The following is a 27,798-nucleotide window of genomic DNA, read 5'->3' on the forward strand; positions in this document are numbered from 1 at the left end:
GCCACACTGAACCTCTTAGAAGTGAAAGTGGGTAGAACCCTTGAACGAATTGGTACATAACACCCAGTAGCACAGACAGTGCCGTCAACAGTTAATACTGGTACCTCCTAACTGATTTTTCATATAAAATTTTAGGTTTTTGATCCCTTTAAGTTTCCTTGTAAGACTCCATTTCAATATAAGTAATGATGTAATTGGCCCTTTCTTTTTAACTTTAAATGCAGCCTGCCAGTTAAAGAATACTTTGCTTGTTCCATTGTTAATCTGTAACAAGTTTTTTGGGTATGATTGTATGTGGGTTCTTGGGATAGTTTTTTACCTGTAGTACGTAAATGTTTAATCTTGTAAGGAAGATTATAAACATGTTTTAACCTGTACTCAGTATAATCATTCACTTGAAAAGTAGAATGTAACCACATTGTCATTCCTACATTGCCTAAAATACTTTGTTGGGTATATAATCTATAGAAAAGTACATAGTAGAGAGAACTGAAAAAGAAATGTGAAGAATAGAGAATAAAGAAGAAAACCATCAAGAGAGGAGTGGGTGTCTTTTTTCATAAGCCCCTTAGACAGAAAAGTGTTAGTATATACCCATACCATGGATTCTTTTTGAGTTTTGTGCTGTCTGGAGGCTGATCCCTCAAAGAAACAATAAAAAACCCAAGGACAAGTCATGAAAAAAATCCTTTTCAAATTGTTGGTCAGGACAGAGTAAGTGACTCCCAAAACAATACCGTCTACTGCTATTGCCCTTAGTTTCCTCACAGAAGTTGAAAGTAACTCACTATTGTTAATACAGCATGGATTTTATACACAAGCCTCAGAGGATACAAGCTGGATAGAAGCAGGGAAGCAGCAGAGATGTAGAGAAAAAAGATGTGGAACTAATTATGGTGGACCTGTTGAATAAAGCATTTGGGAGAGAGCAAGAGTGATTTCTTTGGAGAGGATTTCATTTTCTTGATGAAATAAAGAGGAAGTTGTCATAAGAAAGTGTCTGGGCTTATTTATATTTCCCCTCAGACAAAAAGGTTTAGTTATTAGATAGAAATATCTTATCCTAAGCCCCTGCAGCATTCATGGATTTTGTTGTTACACAATGTTGTTGACTTCTGGGAGCTGGAACCTCAACAGTTAGCTTTACATGACATTGTGCAAAGTATATTAAGACAAGTCAGAACAGTATGTGAGAAGTAATTCTTGATATTTGATATTTCATAAGCAAACAGTTTTTCTAATAGTATGAATAGTTTTCCATGGAATTTTCTAGAATAGATGCTAAAAACCATTGATTGCAATATTTACCAGATTATTTCCTACAAGGTGAGATAGAAAATATTAAAATAATATTTTTATATTAATTCTGACTTTTTAAGACCTCTACAACAATAACTTTGAGTCTTTAAAGAAAGAAATTAAAGAAGATACTAGAAAATGGAAATGACTCCCAAGTTCTTGGATAGGTAGGATCAACATAGTTAAAATAGCAATCTTACCAAAAGCAGTCTACAGATTCAATGCAATCCCAATCAAAATACCAGCACAATTTTTAATAGACCACAAAAGGATAAGCCTCAACTTTATATGGAGAAACAAAAGACCCAGAATAGCAAAAACAACCCTGTACAATAAAGGAATTTCAGGAGGCATCACCATCCCTGAGTTCAAGCTCTATTGTAGAGCTATAGTCCTGAAAACAGATTGGTATTGGTACAAAAACAGACAGGTAGACCAATGGAATCTAATCGAAGAACCTGATATCAACCCACACACCTTTGAACACCTGATCTTTGACAAAGAAGCTAAAACTCCATGATGGAAAAAGAAATCATCTTAAACAAATGGTGCTGGAGTAACTGGATGCTGGCATGTAAAAGGCAGCAGATAGATCTGTATCTATCACCATGCACAAAACTTAAGTCCAAATTGAGCAAAGATCTCAACATCAATCCAGCCACACTGAAACTCTTAGAAGAGTAATGCGAAGTACCCTTGAACAAATTCATACAGGAGACTGCTTCCTGAACATAACACCAGTAGCACAGATACTGAGATTGACAATTAATAAATGGGACCTCCTGAAACTGAGAAGCGTCTGCAACTCAAAGGACACAGTCAGCAAGACAAAATGATAGCCCACAGAATGGGAAAAGATATTCACAAACCCCACATCTGACCTAGGGCTGATCTCCAAAATTTACAATGATCTCAAGAAGCAAGTCTTCAGAACACCAAAGGATCCAATTAGAAAGTGGGGTACAGAACTAAATAGAGAATTCTCAATAGAGGCGTCTAAAATGGCCGAGAGGCACTTAAGAAAGTATTAAACATCCTTAGACAAGAGGGAAATGCAAATCAAAACAACACTGAAATACCATCTCACTCCCATCAGAATAGCTAAAATCAAAAACACTAATGACAGTTTATGCTGGAGAGGGTGTGGAGAAAGGGGTACCCTTCTCCACTGCTGGTGGGAATGCCAACTTGTGCAGCCACTTTGGAGTTCCGTATGGAGATTCCTCAGGAAAATGGTAATCAGTCCAACACAAGATCCAGAAATTCCACTCTTAGGCATATACCCAAAAGATCTTCACAGGTCTGCAAGAATGACACCAACTGGCATTAAGGTTATATCTTAAATGCCCTCCCAGGATAATGAGATTGTTGACTACCTCATATGCCATCCTAGAACCCTCATCCATTGGCTGACAGAAGCAGAGGCAGACACCCACACCTAAAACCTGAATTGAACTCCTGGAACCCAGTTGCAAAGAGGAGTGATGAGCAAAGAAATCAAGACAAGGCTGGTGAAACCCACAAAGGCATCTGACTTAAACAAGAGGGAACGCATGGATCACACACTGATTACTGAGATGCCAGCATAGGACTGATCCAGGCACCGCCCACCCCCCCAAACCTGCGTGTTAGAGAAGAAGCCTTGGCAATCTGTGGGACGTTGGAGAGTAAAGTAGTATTAATTCCTGGCATACTAATAGACTCTGGGAGCCCATTCCACATGGAGATATGCTCTCTCAGCCTGCATACATGGGTAGGACCTAGGCCGTGCCTGGGATGATATGACAGACTCTGAAAATCCCTCATGGAAGTCCTGGGGTGCTGAGGGGTATGGATTGGGGTGGGGGTTTGGGAGGATTTGGGGGTCGGGGGAGGAGGGGAGGGAGAGGGAACTGCGAGCAACATGTGTAAAAGGTTAAATAAAAAAGAAATTTTGACAAAATAAGATTATATTAAACATAGTTACAACTTTTAGGCAAAAGTAGGAAAATAATTTATGATGTCTGTCATGATGAATGGAAGAAACTCAAAGTATAATGATGAAAAAAGTATCAATAAAATTTTGTAATATTAATTGGCATGCTTTAAATAAAAATTTATTATGGAAACTTAGTTTTATTAAGGTGTATATATGATAGCAGTCTATTTAGAGTATTTGTAACTATGTTTTTTTGTTCATATAGAGAATGGTGAGAGCTCGTGGAGATAGGATCAGCCCATTCATCCTGATGTAGAGATAAGAAGCTCGTGGCCCTCTGGTTTGCTTTTCTGATATTCAGCTTGAACCCCAATATCTGCCTCTGGGCCTTTTATTTTTCATGTTACAACTACACTTTCAGAAGGCCCAAGTTGTAGTTCAAGTTCATGGTGTCTCAAAAGTTTCTGTAACTCCAGTCAAAGAAGATCTGATGCCCTTTTCTGGCTTCCACAGAGACCAGGCATGCACATGTTGCACAGAGATACATGCAGGTAAAACACATGTACACATAAAATTAATAATTTGAAAACCTAGAAAGAGCTAATATATGAGTTTGGTAATGTCACAGGAAAATATATAACTATCATATTTTTTGCAAAATAGTAATCAAATTTTATCTATTCACCCGAACAAACATGGTTGCAGCAAAACTTTGAGGAAAGGAGAGAGCAGACTTTAAAAATGGTAAGATATTATTTTCATAAATAGTGTCAGTTTTTATCAAATTGATGTATGTGTTTAATGCAATTTCTATTAAATATCATCATTGTTATTTTGAAATATGTACAAACAAGGGAATGGTCTAAAATAGGTAGAATGACTTTGAAAATACTAATATGGGAAGAATTGGTCTTCTTTATTTTACAATTTTTCACATAGTTGCAGAGACAAAGATTTGGTGGTAGTTGTAGAGGGATAGATATGTAAATAATAAAGAATAAAAGAGAAAATTCAACAGTGCACCGACGATGCAAGCATGAAAAGCTAATTTGGGGGCAATAGATTAAGTGCTAGAGCCACTGGATGTCCATGAACAAAGGAAATGAAACCTCAGTTAAACTTTGCATCTTATAATTCGTGTCGCACCTGCTGTGCGGCCTGCATCCGAGAATGTAGCGAGGTGGTCGGGATAGATGACACAGAGACCGGTCGGTTGCTTTAAGAAAACTTTATGCTTCCCAAGTCAGCTTAGGAGGAGACCCCAGTCCGCTTAGGAGAGAGAAGTCTCAGGAGAAGTTTCAGGAGAAGTCTCTCTAAGAAAAAGGAGCTTCCCTTTTTAAGGACTTCTGCCATTCATCTACATACCATTCTTTCCTCCTGGCTGGTGGTCTAATATCCAGCCCCAGAATCGGGGAGACACCACAGGGAAACAGGAAGAGGCATCTAGCCGTAGGGGGTGTGAAAGGCATGGTATTTCAGTAAGCAAGCCCTTATCTCAGCCCTATGAAGAGCTTTAAAGCACTGAATTGTTTTCAATAAACATTACACAGATGCCTGCTCCCAGGCTGAAGAGGAAGTGGGTTTCTGCTCAAGGTCTGGTGTCCCCACAATTCACCCCTTTTTATTTTTAAATGAGGCACTCCTGTCTTAGGTCAAGTAGGGTCACCCTCCCTGGCCCGTCTTTGGGGGACCTTGAACCCCTGTTAGGTGGGAGTGGGTCTTCCCCACAGGTTGCCCGTCTTTGAAGTAGCCCCACCCTTAAAATCATTTGTAATAAGGCTTTATGGCTATCGGGATTGCCATGGGCTAAGTCACTTTGAACTCAGCATGAAGCCAGAATGCCTACTGCCACTGTTACCATTCCTAGGACCCCCACTGACATAGAGCCTCTCTGTCACCTGCCCATCCCCCGATCTGGGCCTTAGCATTCTACCACCAGCCTTTCTTTGCTACAAGGGTGATTTATAGTTACAATTTGAAGGTCAAAACAGTGATAAAGTTTACAATCATTTTAAGATCTACTTAGGAAAGCATTAGAGAGTGCACTTGCACAGATACATTAGGTACAATCATTGATGTTGCACATGTAGCATTATAAAAAATATGAACAAGAGGCTTGTTGCACTATTTACAGGGTACCAATTCGTTCCTGTGGTGATGTAGTCTGTCGATTTAATGTCAGTAGTATCAGCCGAACATGCAACCCGAGTCAAAGTCTTTTTGTCGCACCAGGACAAACCACATTTCTCCAGAAAAACACACTGTGATTCCAGAAACAGGAACTACCAAGTCTGATATTTCAAGTGACCATGTCCTGTTCAAATACTGAAAAAAGGCTTTTGCCACTCATCACAGTCCATACCAATGTCTAAATGTTAAATGGGTCCTTTTTCCACCAAAGGGAAAAGCTGGCAAAATGAATTCTGTTGTTTTAAGGTGTATCAAAGGCTAGCTGCTAATCTTCCAGTTTTGTTGGCTTTGGGATGAAAACTCACGGGTCCAGGAGGTTGATGTAGCAAGCCTGATGAGAAACTGGAAATCTTGAACTGACTGTTTTATTTCTTTCTCGGGCTGTAGATTTGATGACATCAAGGGTCAGGAACACTGATTTAGGAGATCTCGAACTGGCTTGAGCAGGCTCCCACAGTCTCAGGTCCAGTTTTCTCTGCTCCATGCATCTCACCAGATGTTGTGACCGCTACTGAAGCTTTATTCTTTTCCTGTAAGAAAACACAAACATGCCGTCGACCCCAAATTAGGGTCTACTCTACTGTCTAGTGTATGGATGTTTCCATTTGTCCTGAGTAATAGTTGTTTAACTTTTATTATGTCAGAATCTGTCTGAAGCAGATTCCTCACTGGCATTTATATTTTATAAATATTTAAATGAGGAGTGAATTATTTAATGAATCATGTGGAGACTGGGGACATTACTCCCTTTTATTTTTAAATTTTGTTTGAACTGTTGAAGTTGGACCATAACAGTAGAAGGATTTGTCTACCCTCCTTAGTCAACTATCTAGGTGAATTGGGATCACTATTTAAAGTATTAGTAGATGTCCTTTAAAAGGGACATAACCATTAAGTACCTTTGAGAATCATTTAAGGATTGTAAACTATACTACGTCCCAAATAGTCCTTTTTTTTTCTAACCTGTAGCTCTCACTAGCTGACAAGGCCTCATTTGCATCTGAGCTGACAAGGCCTAATTTGCATCTACACAGACACCTTTGGGGGTGGGGGCCTGCCAAAGTGGCAGGACAGTTCCCTGAAAAAAACCTCTCTTTCTCTCTCTCTCTGTCTCTCTGTCTCTCTGTCTCTCTGTCTCTCTGTCTCTCTCTCTCTCTCTCTCTCTGACTGGCTCTGAGGGCTTAACTTGAATTTTTTGTTAAAACATTAACCGACTGACTGGATGTTTCTTTTGGCTATATCTAAATCGATTTAGGTAGTTCTTAACTGTTTGAAGGGATTTAAGTGTCCCTTTAATCATATCCAAGGCAATTAGAACAGTTGCTTTTGTCAACATTCACACATTTACATTTCACACTTCATACATACTGACGTGGCCACATCCATACACACAGACCATGCATACATATCTCTCCTTTAGCCTAGGTTATGATTAGTTTGTTGAACTGAAACTTCTTTAACAGAACAACTCCAGTCAATCTTTGAATTAAAACAAAAGGTTGAAAAAGTCCTGTATGTCCCTCGTCATTTCTTCATTAGAGAAGTTTTGAGCTACACTCAGGGGCTACAGCCATACCCACCCCTTGTAATTCTGTAGATGCAAAGTGGAAAGGCCAGGCTTTTGCCAAAAGTTTTTAGAGATGACTCACAAAATTCAATAACCTACCCCATATAAATGTAACTAAACATTTTTATTTTATATACCTTTGCCTTTTTCTTTACTGAATGTTAATACCTCATTTATTAACTGTTACCAATTTTTTTTTAATTTACCCATCTTTAATCTATCCTCCCATTGAGGATGATCCTCCAATCTACCCTCCAACTGAGGGCAACTTCTTATCTTAGGTTCCCTTTCTTTTTTGACCTTTGTTAGGTGAGGGCCTAGACATTTAATCCAATCCACCCTTTAACTGAGGGTGATCTCTTAGGTTCCCTTTTTTTCCTGACCTTTGTCAGGCAAGGTCCTAAACATTTAATCTGGTACCCCTAGCTTGGTACCCCCTTTTTAATACATACTTATAGCCTTACTTGTTGGCTATCCTTTTAGATTTTTGAGTCTTTCTTTACTTTCCTGACCTCAGTGGATCAGGTGAAAGACTGGAGATTTTTCTTATTTTACCCTCTTTTTTTTTTGACTGGGTTTTTCTCTATCCTTTTGGAGGCTGTCCTGGAACTCGCTCTATATACAAGGATGGTCTCCATCCTACCTACCTCTGTCTCTCGAGTGTTGGGATTAAAGGCATATGCCACCAACACCCGACTCTAAAGATCATAGCGAACATCCTTCCAATCTGGGACATTTAAGCCTCCCTCAGTAATGAACCATGGACTGGCACGTTCAATCCATTTTAAAAAGCCTTTCAAGGTTTTAGACTTTACTGTAGTCCCATGTGCTTCAAGTAACTTTTTAACTTGATACTGTAATTTAAGCTTCCCAGAACTATTCCCCATAGTTTCTTTTCTTTTTTTTCCCCAATCTTTCCCTGGCCAGAAAAAGAGACGAACCCGCTCACTTACCTCGCTTTCATGATCTCGGTGGGATCCTCCAATTGTCGCACCTGCTGTGCGGCCTGCATCCGAGAATGTAGCGAGGTGGTCGGGATAGATGACACAGAGACCAGTCGGTTGCTTTAAGAAAACTTTATGCTTCCCAAGTCAGCTTAGGAGGAGACCCCAGTCCGCTTAGGAGAGAGAAGTCTCAGGAGAAGTTTCAGGAGAAGTCTCTCTAAGAAAAAGGAGCTTCCCTTTTTAAGGACTTCTGCCATTCATCTACATACCATTCTTTCCTCCTGGCTGGTGGTCTAATCTCTGGCCCCAGAATCGGGGAGACACCACAGGGAAACAGGAAGAGGCATCTAGCCGTAGGGGGTGTGAAAGGCATGGTATTTCAGTGAGCAAGCCCTTATCTCAGCCCTATGAAGAGCTTTAAAGCACTGAATTGTTTTCAGTAAACATTACACAGATGCCTGCTCCCAGGCCGAAGGGGAAGTGGGTTTCTGCTCAAGGTCTGGTGTCCCCACAAGTCGTAACTCTAACTTATGAAAACATAGTTAAGGTATAAAAGAAAATCCCAAAAAATAAAATTTGGAACTTGAGGCAATAAGAAAGTTCTCAGATTGATATCAAATATATGATGCTTCCAAAATATCAATAAAGTGGACTTCATTAACATAAAAGTCACTCCATAAAGAACCCCTTTTAGATGATAGGAAAACATACGTACTGAGACAAAACTTGTATATAACTCATACTATATAAAGGGTTTTGCATAGAATCTACAAAAATACTCAGCAAAAAATATCACTAAATATCAATTTGGAGAACTGAGGAAAAAGAAAAGAAAACGTAAGACTATCAATCTTCTTAACATTAAGCTAATGTAAATTAAAATTGTAATGCGATTTCTACATATCTACCAGGATGACTGTATTTGAAATAAAAACGTTGACAGCAAATGTTGTGTTGAGAATTTGGAGATCCCAAAAAGGTAAAGTCATTCTGGAAAGTACACTGACAAGTTTTACACAACTAATCATTCTTTATATATAAGAAACAATTGATCTCCTAGCATCTAATGAATCTAATGAATCTTAAAACTTATCTACAGAAAATCTGTACAAGAATGTTTATAGCAGATATATTTTTAACATCTCTGAACTACAAATAATATGGAAGTTCTTCAGCAGTTTATTACTTAAATTGTGATATATTCGATCCATCAAATACTGTTTCAGCATTTAAAAGGAAAAACCTGTTGATTCACAGAATTTACACAAAATGATTACGCACAAAAGATTTAAACCAAACTAGGTCAATCAGAATTCTATCATACAAAAGGGAGGACCCACAAGTTGCCTACCCTCACTGAAGTTCTGTAGGCAGTCAATGGCTGACAGGGGAAGAACAGATATTTTCTTTGGCTGTGTAGCCTCTGAGAAGTTGTACATGATCTTATTAATAGGCCCTTACCAGATGAAACTCATTGCCTCACAAAATTAAGTAATTTATTAATTGTATGAAAGTAGAAGTGGGGTTTCGTTGTGAAGAAGATGATATGGGAGTGGGACAGAGACAAGAGATTGGAATGGAGATGAACATGACCAATGTACAATGTACATTAAATGCACATGTGAAAATTTCATAAGGAAATCCATTTTTATTTATAGTGGTGATAATTAATACATGGTAGTAACCAAAAATTCAACCATTTTATACTACTGAAAATATATTAGAATGTCCATGCCATTTATAGCAATGTTAACCTGAAAGAAATTATTCCTGATTTGGAAGAACATGATGAGAGTAAAAGTAGAAATAGTCTTTTCAGAGATGATTAACACATACTGTATGTGTAGTGAACCTTGCTGACATAAATAGTTAATACAGGTTAGTAGTACAAAGGTATCCTTTTAGTTCTGCTCTTAAAATGATGATAATACTTTATTTCTTTAGTGATTTACAACTATTACAGAGCAGCATCCACTGTGTTCTTTCGATCAGATTTCTACTAGCTTTTATGTTATCATCAATAATTTTAAAAACTTAGTGCAGAAATTTTGAAAACACTGAATAATAGAAAATAAATTTATGTTCTCATGAGATTCTAAATGAAATTTAAAGATTGCTAAAGAGTCTCTGAGAATTATTAGATAGTAGATTGTATGTTTCAATGTTCAAATCTTTGAAAATCACACATAATTAAGTAATTTGTGTTGGAGAGAAGACATTAAAATACAATGCAAGAAAACACATACTTTGAAAAATTGATATAAAACAATGGTAATTTATTTTTCCAAACATACTTAAAACATTAAGTTCTCATCACATAAATCTGGGGGAACGCTTACATGAATTGAAAGAGTGTACATCACCATCCTTGGGGAGCGGGTGGTGGGTGGATTGAGCAGGTTGCTAAGGGTCACGGGAGGGACAGGGAAAGGGAGACTGATATGCAAACTTATGGCTTCTAAATATAAAAAATGGAAAAGAGAAAAATGAAATATAAAAAAGTAAAATACTAAACTGATTTTGTATAATTTTAGAAAAATTTTCTGTAGAGCCACTGTCAGCCATTTAACTGAAACAGAATGATGAGGGAACTCAAGTAATTTATTTTTGTTCATTTTTATGTTAACTTAACTTTAGCAGAAGTGTTACAGAATGGCCATCTGTCAGATGAGTGCAGACAATAGTGGTATACAATAATAGCCATGCTTATGAAAGAAACCAATAAAAGTTACTACAAAAGTACAATTTGTATCAATTGAAGCCATAAAATACTGTGGAAAATTTATGGAAAGATATCATATAGGTCTAAATTTAAATAGTCTATCAAAGTGCAACATATGGAAAGTGAAAATCAATCTTATGTACAGCAGAAAATATTTGCTATACAAAGTCTTATAAGGGTCTAATATCCACAACTCATAAGAGACTGCTACAACTCAATACCCAGTTTTTCTGTGTAATAGCTCTGGCTGTCCCAGAAGTCATTTTGTATAGCAGGCTAACCTTGAACCCAAAGAGATCTGCCTGCCTGTCTCTCAAGAGCTAGTATTAACGGCCTACGCTACCATGCTTGGATAACTGATTTTTTCCATTTATATATTTTTTGAAGTTTATTTTACATTCCAACAACAGTTTTCCCTCCTACCCCTTCTCTTTCTACCACTACCCCTTCCCCAGACCACCCCCATCCACTTCTCCCAAACAGTAAGGCCTCCCATGGAGAGTCAACAAAGCCTGACACAGTAAGTTGTGGCAGGCTCCAAGACCCTTCCGGTTGCATTAAGGCTGAGCATGGCATCCCACCATTGTGAATTGTCATCCTAAAGCTAGCTCATGCACCAGGAAAAGATCCTGGTCCTACTGCCAGTGGCACTTCAGGTACACCAAGCTACATATCTGTCTCTCACATAAAGATGACCTTGTTCAGTCCCATGGAGCCTCCATAGCTGTCTAGAGTTCATGAGTTCCCATGAATGTGGTTCAGCTATCTCTGTAGATTTCTCCATCATGATCTTGACCTCCCTTGCTCATATATTCTGTACTGCCTCTCTTTGACTAGATTCCCAGAGCTCAGCCTCATTATTGGTTATCGATCTCTGCGTCTGGTTCCATCACTTACTGAATGAAGGTTCTGTGATAACAGTTGGGGTATTTACTAATCTGATGATGGGAGAAGGCCTAATCAGGCACTCTCCCCATTATTGCTAGGATTCTTAGCATGTGTCCTTGTGGTATAATTGAGCATCCTTGGGGTATATGCCCGAGAGTGATATCACTTGGTCTTGTGGTATATTGATTACCAATTTTCTGAGAAACGACCATACTGATTTCCAAAGTGGATGTACTAGTTTTCACTCTCACCATTAGTGGAGGAGTGTTCCCCTTACTGTAATACTCTCCAATGTAAGCTGTCCTCAGTATTTTTTCATCTTAGTCATTCTGACAGGTGTAAAATGGTATCTCAGAGTTGTTTTGATTTGCATTTCCCTGATGATTAAGAATGTTGGGCAATTCCTATAAGGTACATCATTTGCATTTCTTCTGACTTTCTTCCATTCATTTTGTTGGATCATGTTTGAAATTTTCTGTTAATATTGCTTATATGTCCAGAGGCCATTGATAACGTTGGGTACATTTATGAAAACAATTATAGCTAAGTAAACACTCCCTCCGCTGTTTTGAATATTAACAAATTCCTTTCATATTCTAAGCATGTGGAGTGTTGTATTATGCTTTCAAGTAGCTTCTGGGTCCAAACATAGAGGTGACCACATTTCAGTGTGTGGCAAGATTAAAGTGTATATTCTGGAGATGTGATCCTGCAAACAATTTTTACAAATAACTCCTAGTGACTTGCAATCAATTTTTAGAAATAACTCCCAGAAAAGTTAATGGGACATGATGCATGTACCAATTGCAGATTTTATGCCATTATGTAGTTTGTTGAGTGATTTTTGTATTCCTGTAGTTGAATAATAGTGGATAAATATAACACTTTACAATTTTTATGGTGTATTTCAAGAAATTGTAATATAGCAAATTTTGCAATAAAATAGTTACATATTGAGATGTTTAAAATGGTGAAATATAATAAACAGATAGAAAAGACATACTTATGCTGTATTGTGACAGAGGTGAAGATATATAGTTATATAACTGGAGATATTAGCAGATTTCTTGTAAATTAGTTTTTCAGGACATAATTTATTTTTAAATAATTCCAAAGTCAAAGTCATATTTTGTTCAGTTATACTGTGTGAAATAAAAAGTATAAAATTTAATCTAAAAGTATCTGGAGCTATTGAAACTAGCTTTCAAAATATTTTCCTTTGAAAACATAGTTTACAGGAAAAATGAAAGTCCAGTTCTGTTAAGAAACTTCAAGACTGCAAACTGAATTGCATCTTCAAAGAAAAGTCTAGATGTGTAGGGACATTTCAAAGGACAAGAGTAATTTAGGCAAACACTGTTATGGCTTCCATGGAAGCTTCCTTACTTATACTTAGGAAAACAAATTTGTAAAGGAAGAAATAAATGTTATGAATACAGGAGAATATAAACAAAAATGCAAAGGAAATATGCAGTAAATTTTACAGACGTCAAATCTAAACAACTCACAATAAAAATCAGCATGAAAGTAAAAGTACCCTTCAAGAAACTACTTTACAACTTTCAAACATATATATGTATATGTGATATTTCCCTAAAATATCAGCTTTACCCATGTCATATTACCCTCGAAAAGAATGGTACAAAGTGTGAAACTATATATTAACATAGTGGTCTGAAATAACATTTTCTTCTGTAATACATACTTTTGCATCCATTTACTATTTTAAACTTGTAAATAAGCACACATTTTAGTGCTTAAATTATTATATTAGAAAGTTTACATTTTCAGTAGGGTGAAAGTACTTCAATTTTTAAATAATTTATTATGAAATGGTATACTATATTCACATTTAAGTTATTCTATCCTTGTGACAACCGAAAACCACTGAGTCATTACAGATGTCTCACAATTTATAAATTTCCTTAAGATAGATTTTGGTTCTAATACAAATTAATTCACATGGGCATATTTTATTGACCACTTACCAAATTCAAACCATCTCATTCTTTTTCTGTGGCTATAAACAATTTTCTTTCCTTCCCAGGGCCTCATATTTTATGTCTATAAAATGAAAATATTATGTGTACATCTCATTTAATACCCTAATGTACTTTCAAAGATCATAAATATATGTTGCAAAGATTTAAACCAATGTTAAACTATACAATGTAAAATAATTGTTGTTCTGCTTGTGTGCCCTTATTTTGTTTTGCTTTCTGCGTATAATTTCTTACAACCCTGTAGGAGGAAGTCTGATGCCGCCATTAAACATGTGACTTATTAGAGGCGCATACAGATGAGGTAATAAAAGGGCGGTTTACCACACTGCTAAGCACACCCACTGTAGGCAGGACTAAAGGCGTATACGGCTGGACATAAAGACGTATACGTACGTAGGCGGAACTACGTCACTAGCCAGGCCCACTTTTGGGCATGGCTAGGGGCGTTACAGGGGAAGGCATAAAAGACAGCACACAGGAAGTCTCTGTCTCTTTTCCTGGAGTTCGGCTTCTGGTCCGGCCGCTAGCTGAGAACTGTTTGGCTCCTCTGGGTTTGGTATCTTGTGAGTAATTTTCTACATTAAATACTTAGCTTTACTGTCAGTAATTGTGTGTCGTGTATCGTTACAGCGTCCGTTTATCCTACAGTTTGGTGTCGGGAGCGGGATTGGAATCCGGATCCAGGCACCCAGAAAAGCGGCTTCTCTCGGCCCGACCAGGCACACGTGGACTCTCCTTTCGCTAAGTTCCTCACCACTTCACTCGGCAAGGCACGATTCCTGCCGCCAGGAACCAGTACCTTCTACCTGCCGGTAAGGTTAGGCGGTATTCCAAGATTTCTCTCGCGGCCACGTGCTGTTTTACTGGTGGCCTGCTGACTCTGGCCACGTGCTCTTTCGCTGGCAGCCTGTTGATTTCGGCCTGAATTACTCCATTGGTAACAAACGTAACTGCTTTATACAATGTCAACAGCTAACACTATGATGCAGGATGTTAAGAATTTTCTTGTTTTTTGTATGGATGGGATTTTAGAAAGGGTTGAGGACCTACCTGAAAGGTACTTCCTACCCACGATGGTGATTATTAGCTTCATAATCAATATAATTTTGTTAATGAAATGGCTCAAAAATAGGAATAAACTTATACAGGTCATACAGTCATCGCAGGATAGTTTTGAAATCTTAATACAAAGGATTCAGGAAGTGCAAAATTCATTGCAGGAGAGTAAGAAAGGGTTGGTAGATAATATTCAGGATATTAAAAATGATAATGTAGGTCTGACGAACAGGTTTAAAGAGACGGAACACAAAATTGAATTACTATCAGGAAAAATGTGTTCCACAGATAGAATTGAAAAATTGGAACATAATGTGGAAACATTTAACGAAAAACATGGTTCCATGTTTGATGATTTCACTAGCAATTTACAAAGACTGGAACATAAGATTGAAATGCTAGCAGAAAAGAATTGTTCCATGTCTGAGAGCAATGATAAACTAACTGATAGAATATCATTTGTAGAAGGCAGTTTACATGCTATTGAGGTACTTGCTAAGGATGAGAATATTAGAAATTTGGAATCACATGTAAATAATGAATGTAAAAAAATGAAAGATTCCATGACATCCTTAGAAAATTATTTGTCCCAAGAACTTCAAGAGCTCAGAGAAACAATGATGAATAGACTGCAGGATTTAGAAGACGCTCAATCTGATACTTCAGAATCATAAATACTGGCAACAGGTCAGGACAGGAGTTTCCCAAAGCTTCTCAAATGCCGGAATGATTTCCCTAAGGTTGCTATGCGTTCCCCTATGGTTTTTCCAGTATCTGTAACAGAAAAACCAGCAACGAAAAAACAATCAAATGGTCCCATTGCTTATCACTGGGAGCCTATACAGATGAAGGATCTAAAAAATATTAAGGAGGCCATTGTCATGTATGGTCTTCATTCTCCCTTTGTCAGAGAGCTCCTAACCTCATGGGCTACTGTAAATAAAGTAACCCCAAAAGACTGGGCCCAATTAGCCTCTGCAGTGCTCGAAAATTCTTGTCAAATTCAATGGAGAGCTTTATGGAGGCAAGAAGCAAAAGCTATAGAAATTCAGGAATTACAGAACAGTCATGAAGTACCCCAAGACAAGATTCTTGGGGAGGGTCCTTACGCTGACACGCAGGTTCAATCTGCATATGATGAGCGCATGTTGTCTTTGTGCCGTACAACTGCTTTAAATGCCTTGGATAAGGTTTGTGAAACAGGAGAGATAATGCAACCCTACACCAAGGTATTACAGGGCCCAAGGGAAAGGTTCACTGAATTTTTAGAGAGATTATCCAGAGCAGTAGAAGTACAGGTAGCGAACCCAGAATCCACGCATCTCCTTATAGAATCTTTGGCGTATGAGAACGCGAATCCTCAATGCAGGCAGGTAATTTGGCCATTGAAAATAAGATCAGCGCCATTGGAGGAATGGGTCCTACATACAGCGAACCTGGAATGTAAAAGTCAGGATACAGGAGCTTGGGTAGGTGAAGCTATTTCTACAGGCTTGAGGAGGCACCAGGATGCCAAATACCCTACCTGTGATGATATAGAGGCATGGGTAGGGAAGGCAATCTCAAAGAATTTAAATAGGCACAAAGATGCAACATGCTTTAACTGTGGTAGAATAGGACATCTTAGTAGGAACTGTAGACAACACATTCCTAGAAATAATGCTATTACCAGGAATGCATCAAACAGAAGGCCTAAGCCTCCTGGTCTATGCAGGAGGTGTGGGAAGGGGTGCCATTGGACTGATGAATGCTTTTCCACAATAGACAGACAAGGTAGAGCTTTACAGCAGGGAAACGGGGTTCCGGGGCTCAATGGAGCCCCGAAAGGAAGATTATCTGGTCATTCCCAGTGACAGTGGAGGACAGCCTCTCCCAGGAACCCGTCTGGGTGGGTCAATGGCCTATGACATCTGAGTAGTTAGAGGCTTTGGAGAAGTTAGTTCAGGAACAGCTAGATGCTGGACATATTGAGGAATCAACTAGTGCATGGAATTCACCTGTTTTTGTTGTCAAGAAGAAGTCTGGTAAGTGGAGAATGGTTAATGATCTTAGAGCCATCAACAAGGTAATTCAGCCTATGGGGTCTCTACAACCTGGGATGCTGTTACCTTCTCTAATTCCTAAGGATTGGCCAATTATAGTTATAGACTTAAAAGATTGTTTCTTCACCATACCATTACAAGAAAACGACAGAGAAAATTTCACCTTCACGGTACCTACCTATAATAATTCCCGTCTGGTACAGAGATTCCAGTGGAAGGTACTACCTCAAGGTATGCTAAACAGTCCAACTTTGTGTCAATATTTTGTGAATAAACCTCTAGAAATAATTTGTAAAAAATTTCCACATTTGTTAATATATCATTATATGGATGACATAGTATTGTCTGATTCAAATAAGGATACTTTGGAAAAGATGTTTGAGGCAGTAAAGGAAATTTTGCCTCGCTGGGGATTACAAATTGCCCCAGAAAAAATACAAAGAGGAGATTCTATTAACTATTTAGGTTATAAAATGGATGCTCAGAAAATTAGACCACAGAAAGTACAGATCAGAAGAGATCGTTACCGGACTCTTAATGATCTTCAAAAACTATTAGGAGAAATCTCTCAATTACAGACGATTATTGGTGTAGAAGGGCATGATTTAAAACACCTGAAAATGGCTTTAAAAGGAGATAAAGACCTAAACAGCCCACGAGTACTATCAGCTGAGGCTGAAAAAGAATTAGAATGGGTAGAAAAGAGAATATTAGAAGCACATGTGGATCATGTGGATCCAAATCTGGACTGTATTCTGGTTATTTAACCATCTAGAGAATACCCCTCAGGAATATTAATGCAGAGGGAAGACATCATTCTAGAATGGGTATTTCTGCCACATAAACAAAATAAAAAATTGAAAACCTATATAGAAAAGGTCTCAGATTTGATATTAAAAGGTAAATTAAGGCTTCGTCAACTGACTGGGAAAGACCCAGCTGAAATTATTGTACCTTTAACGAATGAGGAAATTTCCTCCTTATGGAAGGATAATGAGTATTGGCAAATAGCTTGCAGTGACTTTTTGGGAAGTATTAGTAATAACTATCCCAAAACAGAGAGAATCAACCCAGCTGGACTCAAACTTTCTTGATAACCTATAATTCCTTTTTGTGCCTCTACATCCAAAGTTTAGGAGTTACAGGAATGTGCCCCTAACCCTGACTCCATAATGTAAATCTTACTGATCCTATGCTGCGATTTTGTTATGGGTTATGCACAGTGTATGTGTGTGTGTGTGTGTGTAATTGTGTTCATCATTGTGTTTTATCGTCATCAAAATTTATGACAAAGGAATGCAGAAAATGTCAAAGAATTAAACCCTGTTCTTCATTAGCCAATATCATGGGGAGACTGTAATGATTTCAAACTATTGAATATTCAGTAGCAGTACACATGAAGAGAGATAATATTTATACTTACTTTACCTTAATTCAAATTATTTTCACCATGGTGACATGATATCCAACAAATTTCATAATACTATATTAAAGAAAGTAACAAGAACTATTGTATTAGCTAATTAAGTCATTATGCCAACACAGAGCACACCTAGAAACTAGAGAGGTAACATTGTCTAACTTATAGCTATGGCTGACAGCATTTCCTTTTCAGTTTTCTGTGGATGTAAAAGTGGTTTCCTAAAGATAACATGTATCTTTGCTTTAGCCCAAGACTTTAAACAGCCACTATTACTTTCAGACATTTGCTTTGAAACACCAACATCTGTCTGCTTCTGTAGGAACAGGTCTAATTATAATTACAGAATCATGGCCTTTTCTGGATGAAATATTCATGTGTGCTCCACTGCCAAACTCCACTTATGGCTTACTAAACTGCAGACGTTATCATATTAAAAGCAATTTAGAAACATAGTCTATAGCAACTTAATAAAAATGTCACTTTCAATATTGTTTAAGAAAACTAGTTTAACACCTTTTACAACATTGGGCCACCAAAATATATTTATTATCTACAAGATACTTACAAAATTGGAAATGGAAATAAAAAAATAAATGGGTGGACTCAGTCATGTAATGTCTGAGTGATGAAAAAGTGTTAATAAAGGGTTTCTATCCATTTATAAGAAACATTAGAATATCAAAATAAGCTGAAGAATTTGAACTGACAACTGCACCTCAACTGTTATTCCCTGGCACACCCATACACTACATTCTCCTGTTCTCTATTAAACTGTATAAATGCACCAATGTGTAAATTGATCTGTTTGATAGAAATACATTTAACAAAAGTTAATACCGGGATGTGCAATTTTCTGTACCACCACCCTGAGTGTATGGCTTTTTTTGTTCAAGTGGGTCAAATAAAATTTCATATAACAATATGCATATTTAAATTTAAAGATTTCATTGTAGATAATCCAAATAAGTGTGACTTTTTAAATCATTCAATACAATTTTAATCTTGTTCTCATACCTATGTGAATAAGTTTGTATTTGAACCAAATGTTATCTTGAGGGAAACTATACATTGCAAACAACCTGTAATGGCTTCATGGATTCACAAGCATAGAATCATCTACAATAAGAAAATGAGATATAATTTCATAATAAGTAATTTCAAAAATTATGTATTTTCACAGTATTGGGTGTAATGTCACACGCTTTTATTTTACCCATCAGTCACATTTAATTTGAAGTACAAATGGGTCAGCCATTAAAGACTAGGCTCACAACCAAAAAAATGACACATTTTTAGTGGGAGCATTTCTATTTCCCTTTCTTCCTTTGATTTTGTTTCCTTCTGTAGGAGCAATTAGGCAATAGAGTACAGAGTCATTCACTGTACGATAGAAGTTGATAGACAAAAAGCAAGCTTATATTTGTGGATTGTGTATTGAACAAGAAAAGTACATTATTATCTCATCAATTACTTTCATGGAAATATCTTTAAAATTTTTAAATTTTATTTTATCTATATAAATATTTTGCCTACAAGTACTTCTGTGAACCAAGTGTATTTATTGCTCATAGAGAGCAGAAGAATGTATTGGATCTCCTGCTCCTAGAGTTACATATGGTCATGAGCTAATTTGTGGGAGCTAGAAATTGCACCCATGTCTTAGAAAGAACAGCCAGCACTCTCTACAATAGAACTGTATCTTCAGCCTTTTGCTGATATATCTTAAGAACTACACATAAAATTAACCTAATCAATAGTTTCACTTATACAAATTTCAACTACCAAAGTTTTGCTCTTTTAGTTGTTTCTTGAGATTGCAGAATTACAATTTTTCTGACTGGCAAATTCACGTTTCAAATCAAACATACTGTGTATAGCATGAGATGCTATTTAATTCATTACAGATTAATACGTAATCATTTAAGTTGACCACAGTAGTGAATTATTATGCATCAGTGTTGATTTAGCAACTTAGGAAACACAAAAATCATAGGGTATAATAGACACAGTAAAAATGTGTACTATATAACTTAACAAAAACAAATCAGTTTTCTATTTGTGTCATATATTATATTAATCTTTCAGATGTTTAATGAGCCTTGCTTCTTCAAATTAATTGTACTTGGCCATGGTGCTTATCTTTGTTATGTGTTCCTGGATTTTGATTTTTATAAGTAAAGACTTTTACATCTATATTCACTACAAATACAACTTTGTAGTGATAATTTTATCTAGTTTTAATTTTAGAGTAATGTTGGGATCATATAAAGAACTTAAAAATATTCTTTCTTTCTCTACTTCTTGGAAGACCCCATGAAAGATTGGTATTATTTTCTGTTACTTATATAAGCTGTTATGCTGTGCTGAAGATGAAACCCAGTGCTTCTCATTTGCTAAGCAGTGCTCCATCTGTGACCTGCACGGTCATCCTATTTTCTTTTCAAATGTGTGCCAGAGCTCACTAGTAAGGCCATCACATTTGTATCCTTTGTTGTAGGAAGATTTCAAAAGTTCACCCAACAAAGAGTGAAACAGGGATGGTGTCACACCATCACTTATAGATACAGGGGTGGAGTCATAACACTTCTAAGTTTAATAATTTATGTTCTCTATCTCTATTTATATCAATCAATTCATGATTTATTAATTTCATTATTAGTTTTAAATGTATTATTTTACCAATGTGAGGGCAATACAAAATTTTTTCCTATGTCTTTCATCCGGCATTTTTTAAAAAATCTAATAGATTACTTTAGAGCAGTTTTCATTTATAGAAAAATGAGAAGAAAGCGCATTTCTATAAATTCTCCATATATGCACACCACTCCCTTACTCTGATATCAAATCCTTGCTCTAATTAGGTACATTTATTACTATCAGTGAACCTATAGTGGCCTCTTACCTATAAGATCAACAGTTTGCACAAGGTTAATACTTGGTGTACACTCAGCAATTAGCCAGATTTATAATGACACTCACTGCCCATTGTCACAGGAGTTTCACTTCTGTCAGAGATGAGCCTGATTAATGAATAAGAGTTTCATTGAGTAGCCAGATGGTTACAGCATCAAAGCCATCCTCTATGCTCTGACACCCTCCCTTATTTCCACTTCTGTCACTTCTGTTCTCTTAACTATTTCCATTTAAAAAAAATTAGATTTACCCAAAGCCACACAGGGAAACCTTGTTTCTAAAACCTGAAACATAGGATGGACTTAGTAGACTTCCTAGGGGAGGCCTTACTTTCTCTGAGGAGCAGATAAGTGGTGGGGAGGTAGGAGGCCAGGAGAAGATGAGGGAGGTAGAACTGGGATTGGAATGTAAAAAATAAATTAATAAAAACACACAAAGAAAAATTCCCTGTCCCAGGAATAGGTTGCATTTTATTGAATCATTGGCCCAAGGTGCCCCATGGAAACTCCCAAACATCACAGGCTAATGCTAAAGTGTACTGGTTACATTTATGTCAACTTGACAGAAGGTAATGTTGTTGGAGGGGAGAGAACATCAATTAGAAAATGCCTTCATAAAACTGGACTTTAGGCAAGACTGTATGGTGTTTTCTTAATTAGTGATTGATGTGGTGTGGGAGGACCTAATCCATTGTTGGTGGTGCCAAATCTGGGCTGGTAGTACTGGGTTCTGTAAGAAAGCAGGCAGAACATTCCATGAAGGGCAAGCCAGTAAGCAGTACACCACCACGATCTTTGCATAAGCTTCTTCCTCCAAGTTTCTGCCCTGTTCAAGTTCCTGCCTGACTTCCTTATATGGTGGATTGTGATGAGAAAGTGTAACCCTAAGAAGTCCTTTCCTCTTCAACATGTTTTTGGGTCATAGTGTTTTCATAGACAGTAATAATCCTAACCAAAATACAATGTCATTGGTTATTGTCTATAACTAGAATGTAAGGGTGTACTGCTGAGGACAACATGCACATATTTAATTGAACACAGAGAAGAAAAGTTATTGCCTTACTGGAATCTCCACTCCTACTACTAGTGTACATGATACTGGGAGGGTACTCTGCACTCTACTGGAAGAGAAATTTAATCATAAATATTTTCCACCTACAAACCCAGTTACCTACACAGTGACCTGTCTACAATATACACTGGTTCAATAGTGGCACAAAAGTTATGGGAATAACCAACCACTTTATGAATGGATATAAGGCCTACTCCATTAAATGGAAACCATACCTGCCACTGCTAAAGTGATTAAGAATCTGGAACAAGATAGATCATGAGCCTAGAGAAAAAATAGTACTATTCTGCTAAAGGAACATAGCAATGAAATGTATCCTAATGACATACATATATGCCCATAGATAAGTGTGTGGAATATTCCTTTATGCTGTTTGAATATATGTCATTGTGATTGGTTTTCATTTGTTTGATTTTTTTTGGTTTGTTTTGTTTTTTCTATCCAGGGTTTCTCTGTATTGCTTTGGAGGTTGTCCTGGAACTCGCTCTGTAGACCAGGCTGGCCTCGAACTCTGGCCTTGCACTCACAGAGATCTGCCTGCCTCTGTCTCCTGAGTGCTGGGATTAAAGGCATGCACCACTAACACCTGGCTTTTGATTGTTTTAATGAAGAAGCTGACTCTGCAATAGTGGGACAGAATAACGTTAGGCGTTAGGCAGCAAAACTAGACAGTGGGAGGAAGAAAGGTGGAGTCAAAGGAGTCTCCAATGAGTCACAAAGAGGAAACAGGTGGTGCAAGGTGAAAGAGAGGTAATGCCAAGTGGCAGAATGTAGAGTAATAAAAATTGGTTAATTTAAGTTGTAAGAGTTTGCTAGCAACAAGTCTAAGCTATTGGCTAAGCATTTATAACTGATATTAAGTTTCTGTGTTGGTTATTTGGGAATTGTAGGTAGGAAAGGAAAAGTTCACCCAATGTGGGTTCTACATCCACATCAGACCTGAGAAACTTTTAAAGATTTCTAAACACACAAAAAGTGCACCAAATAAGGCTTCCTAATATCATGTCTCTCATGCCAGCTGCAATACAGAGATGGGTCTCCCAGCAGCTGCCTATAGGAAGGAAACATGCACCAACTGCCATCCTCTAGCTTCATTTACTAAGCTGAGCAGTGCTGGTGAATGAAATAGCAGTTTAAAATTTATATAATACAATAAAAAGTGAAGATGCTCAGTAAAGGGAGATCCAGGGTAAGATGCATTGGAATATGAAAATTTCAGGATTAAACCAACCTACATATTATAAAAATGTCTTGATTTCAAAAGGGAAGTCAAGAGGTGTATTACTTTTGGTGAGAGGTTATGTTTTTATTTCCACAGAAAATGAGAGGCTATGGATTAATTCCAGGTGTGGTTTGATTGGGGAATATATCCCTACTACAAACATAAAAAATAAAATTAAAAAAACTAGAAGACATGTGATATATATTTTATCTGCTTACACACAAAGTATTGTCTTTGGCTGACTTGCTTACATTGCACAGTCTATTCTTACATTAGTGCAGATATTTAGGTATTTTCAGCCGGGCGGTGGTGGCGCATGCCTTTAATCCCAGCACTCAGGAGGCAGAGGCAGGCAGGTGTCTGTGAGTTTGAGGCCGGGCTGGACCAACATCCTCCAAAACAATACAGAGAAACCCTGTCTCTGAAAACCAAAAAAAAATTAGGTATTTTCAGACACCAATAAAAACCCAGTCTGATCCAGTCTCACAGGATATTCCAGTCAAGACTTACTCATTATCCTGAATTTTCTCAGCTTCTTTCAAAGATTCCAGTGCCCCCAAACAACAGAAAGTAGTCTAAAAAGCAATGTCTATTTACCAAAAGACGGGATATGGATGTTTACTTTTATTTAAAGGAGTTGGTTATAAGTTGTTATTGGTTATAGTACAAAAAGGCTAAAAAATAATTAAATTCAAAGATCATTTTTTAGAGGAAAAAAGCGCGATATGATAGAAGAATGACAGGGAAAAAGGTAGAATATTGATTATATTTTAATCCAAAAAACAATTATTAATCTCAAAACATTTTACATTGGCATAAATTTTTGTATGTTATTATTAATTTAAACTTATTTTTTCTGTACTACATGTGTGTTTCTAATCTTGTTTGGGGTACTGTGTCTATGAAACTTATTTAAAATATAATATATACTTAAGAATTATTTAGATAGATATATAGTCTTCAAATACATACAAAATATGGCATTTAAAATATCTTAACACAAGATTTTTTGTCAGTGAGGCAGGTCTGCTCCTTGTATTACCAATATTTTTCAAAGAAGATTATGGGCATTAAAAGAATTTAATTGTAGTTTACTTTCTTTATGGCAAAAGCAAGGTATTTGGGCAAAGAAACTTGAGTCGATTGCTGACAGTATACTGTCAAAACTGGACCAGCAGGATGCAAAGAGAAAGTGAATGCCAAACTTTGTCAAGATAAAATAGAACAGCCATTCAAAATTTTCTGCTTCTCAAAGATGTCTGTCAGATATACTAGGCCTGTAGACTAAAGGTAGATGCCGAACCAATTACAGAAAACCCTAGGGTGACTGTCCAGTCAGCCAAGTGTCCCTGTCATTAGGTAACATTTTACCCTTTTGGGGTCTTTGATGGAGTTGAAGACTACATAGTCATTGTTAAAGTATTCCTTAGTTTTGATAAAAGGTAAATTAATTACATAACAAAATCAAAAAGATAATATCAATACCAGAGTATTTTCTCTAAATTTGAAACATTCATATGAACAGGATATTGTAACTGTAGTTTTTTCTTAATAATTGCCTCTAAAGTCCAATAAAATGTAGGAGGTACTATTTAATTTTCTATTGTCCACATATATGTTTGTGCATTATATGGCCCAATTTTTATCTAAAGAGTTTAATAGCCCATATTTAAAAATAGTTTATTTTAAATATTTTAATAAATATACTATTAAAGGAAATGTAATTTTTCTGAAAACAATAATTCTTCTAAACTTATTGAAAAAACTACAATAACATACTAAGGTTATTGCATATGATCACTATAATTAACATGAAACTAATCTGAAATAATGAATATATGATTATATTGGAATAAAAGTTGAATAATTTAAATACATTTTTGGCAACACAATTCAGATCATAACACCAGTGACTCTTCTAGTGGACTTTTATGATTTATATTTTCTAAACTACATCTCCTAGTGTTTTACTTTTTGAAAGATAGTGGTTCTTTGTAACAGGAATTTAAAATGGAATTTCCCAGAATATTTTTTCAGCCAATGTTTAAGACATTTATCATTTCCTACTTTTGCATTATTTTGTTTTTAAAACCAACAACATTGGAAAAAGCATAACTTTATTGATGGGACATTTGACTTCAGTGTAGATGTATTTTCCTTCATGTTCAAAATTATCATGTAAATTTGAGACTGTAATTGTTTATATCAAGGCAAACTATAAGGAACCTAGACTGAAATGTTTGTATATGTTTGCCTTGGCTGTCCTGGTACTCTACAGACTAGGCTTGCCTCAGACTCTGAGATCTACCTGCTTATGTTTACTAAGTGCTGCAATTAAAAGTGGGTACTACAACCACCCAAACAATTACATAGTTTATAAATGGAGAAGATGTGACACATAATGCAATTCATTTAAAGGAAAACTAAACAACCTAAAGTAATCACTAACTTTAAAAGTAGTTAATATATCTACACATGCAAAAAGAAGTAAAGTTAATTCACATTTTACGGGTATATTTCAAAGAAGGGCTGCCTTCAGCCTCTCTGCATTTTTTAAGATATTAGAGAGCCAGAGTCAGTTCAAACTATAAGAAACTGAACAATTGAGATGTAATAGCATATGAAAGCAATGTTTTTATACGACTTCTGTACTTCTATACTTTATACTTCTGTATAGAAAAAGAAGGAAATGCATCCGTCATATGCTATATCTGCCTCATTTTTGTTTTTCTGAAATCAAGTGTGTCTGTTTTAAAAATTCATAGCCCTGTGCATGCTTTCTGTCCCTGTTATAAAACATCATGACTGAAAGCAAATTTTGGAGGAAAGGGCATATTTCAGCTTCCAATTGAAGTACATCATATAAAGAAATCAAGGCAGTAACTAAAGATAGGAGCCTGGAGTCAGGAGCTGAAGCAGAAACTTACTGGCTTGATCAGGCTGTTTTTATACAACCCAGGCCCACATACATAGATAGTACTGCCTTCAGTGGGCTGGGTGATCCAACACCAATTCTTAATCATGAAAATGCCTCTATTAGATTTCTCTTAGGGACACATGTGGGCATTTTCTCAATTGAGGTTCTCTCTTCTAAAATAACTCTATTTCTGATCAATTTGAAAGAAGAAATCTCACCAGTACACCATGTGAACTTCCAGAAATTACTTACCACTAATCTTAGACCTTGGAGCATTCATGTACAATAAGATTTTATAAAATTGTTTGGAGACATTGCCTCATAAGTCACATGTTCATTTATTCTTATTTACATTTATCTTTGACACTGACACATCTGTGTCCAGTAACAGCATCCTTACCACACATCTTTGTGTATTCCAATTTTTTAGTTAATATTTAATGTTATTAGTCTTCACATAGTGTTTTCTGGTATTTTTGTATGGATTGGTTAGGTTTTTCAAGACAGTGTCTGATACAATTGATGCAGCAAGTCTCAATTTTCTTGCCACAGCTTCCCATATGGTGAGTTACAGCATTTTGTATTCCTTTCAGCGCCATAGATTTTTTATCAATAAATATTAGCCTTCCATATATGATAATACTGTTTACTTAACTGGTTTGATTCATTTCTTGTTGTCATCAAATACTAAATTCACATCTCAACCATATCACCACAACGCTACATCTATATTTTATAATTTAGTAAGAACCAGTTGTTTATCATCAAGTTTATGCTAATTTTTCTGTACAATTGCTAAATGTCTTTGTGACTACAGGTACAGATCTTTCACTTTCATTTTGAAATAGGAATCTCCTCAAGGTGAGGATTTCTGTGTCTATCACAGAACAATAGATTGTTAAAAGCATCACTTCCTGTGATACCCAGAATTTGTGTCAGGGTGAATCCTCTCAAATCCAGGAGTTGTAGAATTATTTATGGAGTATATACTTGTATTCTACATATATATACATATGTATGTATGTATTTATGTACGTATGTATGTCACATTGTGTCTGGTATACTCTACTCTAGAGACATGGTGTTAAAACTCCAAACAGAAAACACTACCACCAGGATTAAAAGGTGTCTCAGTCTTGTGTTTGAGTGCATTATCATGTGGATCATATGCAAATTTATTAGTTGAAGTTTTCTGGATGTAAACATCTCTTTGGTGAAGAACACAGTGTTTCTTCCCTGTGAATTCTCTGGTGAGTGAATTCCCTGACGTTTATTATGGTGAAAACCCTGGATTAAACGTTATTCATTATTGACTAAGGATGCATGATTTTTGTGGTGTACATGAGCTTGAGAACTCTATGAGCAGATACTTCCAAGCCCTTCTCTTCTGTAGGGCTTCTCTCCATGATGAATTGTCTTATGCTGAATGAAGTCATAGCTTTGACAAAATACTCTCTCACTTTGATTATTTCTCTGTAGTTTCTATGTGCCCTATATCATTAAAGGTATAAATATTAACTAAAAGTGCATATACTGTGATCAAAGGTGTCTGTCTCCTCTTAGAGTCATTTGTAGACAAAAATTAGTTCTTTGCTGAAGTGTTTGCCACATTCTTTACATGTG

This window comes from Mesocricetus auratus, unplaced genomic scaffold (genome assembly GCF_017639785.1).
Source record: "Mesocricetus auratus isolate SY011 unplaced genomic scaffold, BCM_Maur_2.0 Super-Scaffold_100003, whole genome shotgun sequence".
Lineage (NCBI taxonomy): Eukaryota > Metazoa > Chordata > Mammalia > Rodentia > Cricetidae > Mesocricetus > Mesocricetus auratus.